This window comes from Hyla sarda, unplaced genomic scaffold (assembly GCF_029499605.1).
Source record: "Hyla sarda isolate aHylSar1 unplaced genomic scaffold, aHylSar1.hap1 scaffold_36, whole genome shotgun sequence".
Classification (NCBI taxonomy): domain Eukaryota; kingdom Metazoa; phylum Chordata; class Amphibia; order Anura; family Hylidae; genus Hyla; species Hyla sarda.
The window spans coordinates 1,068,241-1,075,841 of record NW_026610372.1 but is presented as its reverse complement, the minus strand read 5'-3'; positions in this window follow the sequence as shown (position 1 = coordinate 1,075,841).

Genomic DNA, 7,601 nt, shown 5'->3' with positions numbered 1-7,601 from the left:
AAACACTCCCAATAGAGGATAAAACACTCCCAATAGAGGACAAAACACTCCCAATAGAGGACAAAACACTCCCAATAGAGGACAAAACACTCCCAATAGAGGGGACAAAACACTCCCAATAGGAGACCAAACCCTCCCAATAGGGGACAAAACACTCCCAATAGAGGACAAAACAATCCCAATAGGGGACAAAACACTCCCAATAGAGGGGACAAAACACTCCCAATAGGGGACAAAACACTCCCAATAGGGGACAAAACACTCCCAATAGAGGACAAAACAATCCCAATAGGGGACAAAACACTCCCAATAGGGGACAAAACACTCCCAATAGGGGGACAAAACACTCCCAATAGGGGACAAAACACTCCCAATAGGGGACAAAACACTCCCAATAGGGGACAAAACACTCCCAATAGAGGACAAAACACTCCCAATAGAGGACAAAACACTCCCAATAGGGGACAAAACACTCCCAATAGGGGACAAAACACTCCCAATAGAGGGGACAAAACACTCCCAATAGAGGGGACAAAACACTCCCAATAGGAGACAAAACACTCCCAATAGGGGACAAAACACTCCCAATAGGGGGACAAAACACTCCCAATAGGGGACAAAACACTCCCAATAGGGGACAAAACACTCCCAATAGGGGACAAAACACTCCCAATAGGAGACAAAACACTCCCAATAGGAGACAAAACACTCCCAATAGGAGACAAAACACTCCCAATAGAGGACAAAACACTCCCAATAGGGGACAAAACACTCCCAATAGGGGACAAAACACTCCCAATAGGGGACAAAACACTCCCAATAGGGGACAAAACACTCCCAATAGAGGACAAAACACTCCCAATAGAGGACAAAACACTCCCAATAGGAGACAAAACACTCCCAATAGGGGACAAAACACTCCCAATAGAGGACAAAACACTCCCAATAGAGGACAAAACACTCCCAATAGAGGACAAAACACTCCCAATAGAGGGGACAAAACACTCCCAATAGAGGGGACAAAACACTCCCAATAGGGACAAAACACCCCCAATAGGGGACAAAACACTCCCAATAGGGGACAAAACACTCCCAATAGGGGACAAAACACTCCCAATAGAGGGGACAAAACACTCCCAATAGGGGACAAAACACTCCCAATAGAGGACAAAACACTCCCAATAGGGGACAAAACACTCCCAATTGGGGGACAAAACACTCCCAATAGGGGACAAAACACTCCCAATAGGGGACAAAACACTCCCAATAGGGGACAAAACACTCCCAATAGGGGACAAAACACTCCCAATTGGGGGACAAAACACTCCCAATAGGGGACAAAACACTCCCAATAGGAGACAAAACACTCCCTAATAGGGGACAAAACACTCCCAATAGGGGGACAAAACACTCCCAATAGGGGACAAAACACTCCCAATAGAGGGGACAAAACACTCCCAATAGAGGACAAAACACTCCCAATAGAGGGGACAAAACACTCCCAATAGGGGACAAAACACTCCCAATAGAGGGGACAAAACACTCCCAATAGGAGACAAAACACTCCCAATAGGGGACAAAACACTCCCAATAGAGGACAAAACACTCCCAATAGAGGACAAAACACTCCCAATAGAGGGGACAAAACACTCCCAATAGAGGACAAAACACTCCCAATAGGGGACAAAACACTCCCAATAGAGGGGACAAAACACTCCCAATAGAGGACACAACACTCCCAATAGGGGACAAAACACTCCCAATAGAGGACAAAACACTCCCAATAGGGGACAAAACACTCCCAATAGGGGACAAAACACTCCCAATAGGGGACAAAACACTCCCAATAGAGGACAAAACAATCCCAATAGGGGACAAAACACTCCCAATAGGGGACAAAACACTCCCAATAGGGGACAAAACACTCCCAATAGAGGACAAAACAATCCCAATAGGGGACAAAACACTCCCAATAGGGGACAAAACACTCCCAATAGGGGACAAAACACTCCCAATAGGGGACAAAACACTCCCAATAGGGGACAAAACACTCCCAATTGGGGGACAAAACACTCCCAATAGGGGACAAAACACTCCCAATAGGAGACAAAACACTCCCTAATAGGGGACAAAACACTCCCAATAGGGGGACAAAACACTCCCAATAGGGGACAAAACACTCCCAATAGAGGGGACAAAACACTCCCAATAGAGGACAAAACACTCCCAATAGAGGGGACAAAACACTCCCAATAGGGGACAAAACACTCCCAATAGAGGGGACAAAACACTCCCAATAGGAGACAAAACACTCCCAATAGGGGACAAAACACTCCCAATAGAGGACAAAACACTCCCAATAGAGGACAAAACACTCCCAATAGAGGACAAAACACTCCCAATAGGGGACAAAACACTCCCAATAGGGGACAAAACACTCCCAATAGAGGACAAAACAATCCCAATAGGGGACAAAACACTCCCAATAGGGGACAAAACACTCCCAATAGAGGACAAAACACTCCCAATAGGGGACAAAACACTCCCAATAGGGGACAAAACACTCCCAATAGGAGACAAAACACTCCCAATAGAGGACAAAACACTCCCAATAGGGGACAAAACACTCCCAATAGAGGACAAAACACTCCCAATAGGGGACAAAACACTCCCAATAGGGGACAAAACACTCCCAATAGAGAACAAAACACTCCCAATAGGGGACAAAACACTCCCAATAGGAGACAAAACACTCCCAATAGAGGACAAAACACTCCCAATAGGGGACAAAACACTCCCAATAGGGGACAAAACACTCCCAATAGAGGGGACAAAACACTCCCAATAGAGGGGACAAAACACTCCCAATAGAGGGGACAAAACACTCCCAATAGAGGGGACAAAACACTCCCAATAGGAGACAAAACACTCCCAATAGAGGACAAAACACTCCCAATAGGGGACAAAACACTCCCAATAGAGGGGACAAAACACTCCCAATAGAGGGGACAAAACACTCCCAATAGGGACAAAACATCCCCAATAGGGGACAAAACACTCCCAATAGGGGACAAAACACTCCGAATAGGGGACAAAACACTCCCAATAGAGGACAAAACACTCCCAATAGAGGACAAAACACTCCCAATAGGGGACAAAACACTCCCAATAGGGGACAAAACACTCCCAATAGGGGACAAAACACTCCCAATAGAGAACAAAACACTCCCAATAGGGGACAAAACACTCCCAATAGGAGACAAAACACTCCCAATAGAGGACAAAACACTCCCAATAGGGGACAAAACACTCCCAATAGGGGACAAAACACTCCCAATAGAGGGGACAAAACACTCCCAATAGAGGGGACAAAACACTCCCAATAGAGGGGACAAAACACTCCCAATAGGAGACAAAACACTCCCAATAGAGGACAAAACACTCCCAATAGGGGACAAAACACTCCCAATAGAGGGGACAAAACACTCCCAATAGAGGACAAAACACTCCCAATAGAGGACAAAACACTCCCAATAGAGGACAAAACACTCCCAATAGAGGGGACAAAACACTCCCAATAGAGGGGACAAAACACTCCCAATAGGGACAAAACACCCCCAATAGGGGACAAAACACTCCCAATAGGGGACAAAACACTCCCAATAGGGGACAAAACACTCCCAATAGAGGGGACAAAACACTCCCAATAGGGGACAAAACACTCCCAATAGAGGACAAAACACTCCCAATAGGGGACAAAACACTCCCAATTGGGGGACAAAACACTCCCAATAGGGGACAAAACACTCCCAATAGGGGACAAAACACTCCCAATAGGGGACAAAACACTCCCAATAGGGGACAAAACACTCCCAATTGGGGGACAAAACACTCCCAATAGGGGACAAAACACTCCCAATAGGAGACAAAACACTCCCTAATAGGGGACAAAACACTCCCAATAGGGGGACAAAACACTCCCAATAGGGGACAAAACACTCCCAATAGAGGGGACAAAACACTCCCAATAGAGGACAAAACACTCCCAATAGAGGGGACAAAACACTCCCAATAGGGGACAAAACACTCCCAATAGAGGGGACAAAACACTCCCAATAGGAGACAAAACACTCCCAATAGGGGACAAAACACTCCCAATAGAGGACAAAACACTCCCAATAGGGGACACAACACTCCCAATAGGGGACAAAACACTCCCAATAGAGGACAAAACACTCCCAATAGGGGACAAAACACTCCCAATAGGGGACAAAACACTCCCAATAGGGGACAAAACACTCCCAATAGAGGACAAAACAATCCCAATAGGGGACAAAACACTCCCAATAGGGGACAAAACACTCCCAATAGGGGACAAAACACTCCCAATAGAGGACAAAACAATCCCAATAGGGGACAAAACACTCCCAATAGGGGACAAAACACTCCCAATAGGGGACAAAACACTCCCAATAGGGGACAAAACACTCCCAATAGAGGGGACAAAACACTCCCAATAGGAGACAAAACACTCCCAATAGGGGACAAAACACTCCCAATAGAGGACAAAACACTCCCAATAGGGGACAAAACACTCCCAATAGGGGACAAAACACTCCCAATAGAGGGGACAAAACACTCCCAATAGGAGACAAAACACTCCCAATAGGGGACAAAACACTCCCAATAGAGGACAAAACACTCCCAATAGGGGACAAAACACTCCCAATAGGGGACAAAACACTCCCAATTGGGGGACAAAACACTCCCAATAGGGGACAAAACACTCCCAATAGGAGACAAAACACTCCCTAATAGGGGACAAAACACTCCCAATAGGGGGACAAAACACTCCCAATAGGGGACAAAACACTCCCAATAGAGGGGACAAAACACTCCCAATAGAGGACAAAACACTCCCAATAGGGGACAAAACACTCCCAATAGAGGGGACAAAACACTCCCAATAGGAGACAAAACACTCCCAATAGGGGACAAAACACTCCCAATAGAGGGGACAAAACACTCCCAATAGGAGACAAAACACTCCCAATAGGGGACAAAACACTCCCAATAGAGGACAAAACACTCCCAATAGAGGACAAAACACTCCCAATAGAGGACAAAACACTCCCAATAGGGGACAAAACACTCCCAATAGGGGACAAAACACTCCCAATAGAGGACAAAACAATCCCAATAGGGGACAAAACACTCCCAATAGGGGACAAAACACTCCCAATAGGGGACAAAACACTCCCAATAGGAGACAAAACACTCCCAATAGAGGACAAAACACTCCCAATAGGGGACAAAACACTCCCAATAGAGGACAAAACACTCCCAATAGGGGACAAAACACTCCCAATAGGGGACAAAACACTCCCAATAGAGAACAAAACACTCCCAATAGGGGACAAAACACTCCCAATAGGAGACAAAACACTCCCAATAGAGGACAAAACACTCCCAATAGGGGACAAAACACTCCCAATAGAGGACAAAACACTCCCAATAGAGGACAAAACACTCCCAATAGGGGACAAAACACTCCCAATAGGGGACAAAACACTCCCAATAGAGGGGACAAAACACTCCCAATAGAGGGGACAAAACACTCCCAATAGGAGACAAAACACTCCCAATAGAGGACAAAACACTCCCAATAGGGGACAAAACACTCCCAATAGAGGGGACAAAACACTCCCAATAGAGGGGACAAAACACTCCCAATAGGGACAAAACACCCCCAATAGGGGACAAAACACTCCCAATAGGGGACAAAACACTCCGAATAGGGGACAAAACACTCCCAATAGAGGACAAAACACTCCCAATAGAGGACAAAACACTCCCAATAGGGGACAAAACACTCCCAATAGGGGACAAAACACTCCCAATAGGGACAAAACACCCCCAATAGGGGACAAAACACTCCCAATAGGGGACAAAACACTCCGAATAGGGGACAAAACACTCCCAATAGAGGACAAAACACTCCCAATAGGGGACAAAACACTCCCAATAGAGAACAAAACACTCCCAATAGGGGACAAAACACTCCCAATAGGAGACAAAACACTCCCAATAGAGGACAAAACACTCCCAATAGGGGACAAAACACTCCCAATAGGGGACAAAACACTCCCAATAGAGGGGACAAAACACTCCCAATAGAGGGAACAAAACACTCCCAATAGAGGGGACAAAACACTCCCAATAGGGACAAAACACCCCCAATAGGGGACAAAACACTCCCAATAGGAGACAAAACACTCCCAATAGGGGACAAAACACTCCCAATAGGAGACAAAACACTCCCAATAGGGGACAAAACACTCCCAATAGAGGGGACAAAACACCCCCAATAGGGGACAAAACACTCCCAATAGGAGACAAAACACTCCCAATAGAGGACAAAACACTCCCAATAGGGGACAAAACACTCCCAATAGAGGGGACAAAACACTCCCAATAGAGGGGACAAAACACTCCCAATAGGGACAAAACACCCCCAATAGGGGACAAAACACTCCCAATAGGGGACAAAACACTCCGAATAGGGGACAAAACACTCCCAATAGAGGACAAAACACTCCCAATAGGGGACAAAACACTCCCAATAGGGGACAAAGCACTAAATAAAACACTAAATATAATATTTTTTTCATTTACTACTACTTTATTTTTACATGTTTTTTACTACTTTTTATTACTCTCTTAGTGTTGTTTGTTTTTTGCAACACGAGATACATTATTTTGTATTTAATTTTAGATTACTTCATTTATTTTCTTATTTATTTATTCTGTTACTATTTTTTACAACTTTTTTTACATTTTATAACTTTTTTATTGATTCATTTATTTCATTTTTCTACTACTTTTAATACATTTTTAAACTTTTTATGACTTTTTTTTATAATTTATTCATTTACTATTACTTCTACTACCACCTTTATTACTTTTTTTTACTACTTTTTATTACTTTCTTTATTTTACAATTTGTTTTACAGCGTGAGATACTTAAGTTTTCATTTAGTTTCATATTTATTTCTTTATTTATTTTCTTATTTATTTAAATCTAAATGTGTTTTACTACTTTTAATTACTTAAAATGTTACAACTTTTTTACATTATTTTTCTAATACTTTTAATTACTTTTTGAAAATGTTTATGACTTTTATTTATTTACCAATACCTCTACTATTACTACCTTTATTACATTTTTCTTGACTACATTTTATTTTTATTTTTTTCACAGCTCTAGATACCTTATTTTTATTTAATTTTATATTTATTACTTTATTTATTTTCTTATTTATGTATTTTTTGCTATTTTTTATAAGTTTTTTAATTTATTTAATTTATGTTTTCACAGTGCAAGATACTTTATTTTGTATTTAATTTTATATTTATTAGTTATAAGTTTTTTTTTTTTATTATTATTTTAAATGTTTTCACAGGGGGCACTTATCAGGGGGTAACTATCTTTATGTTATTAACCCAGCTGTGCCTACAGCTGTTGCAAAACTAAAACTCCCTGCATGCCCGGACAGCCGTTGGCTGTCCGGGAATGCTGGGAGTTATAGTTTTGCAACAGC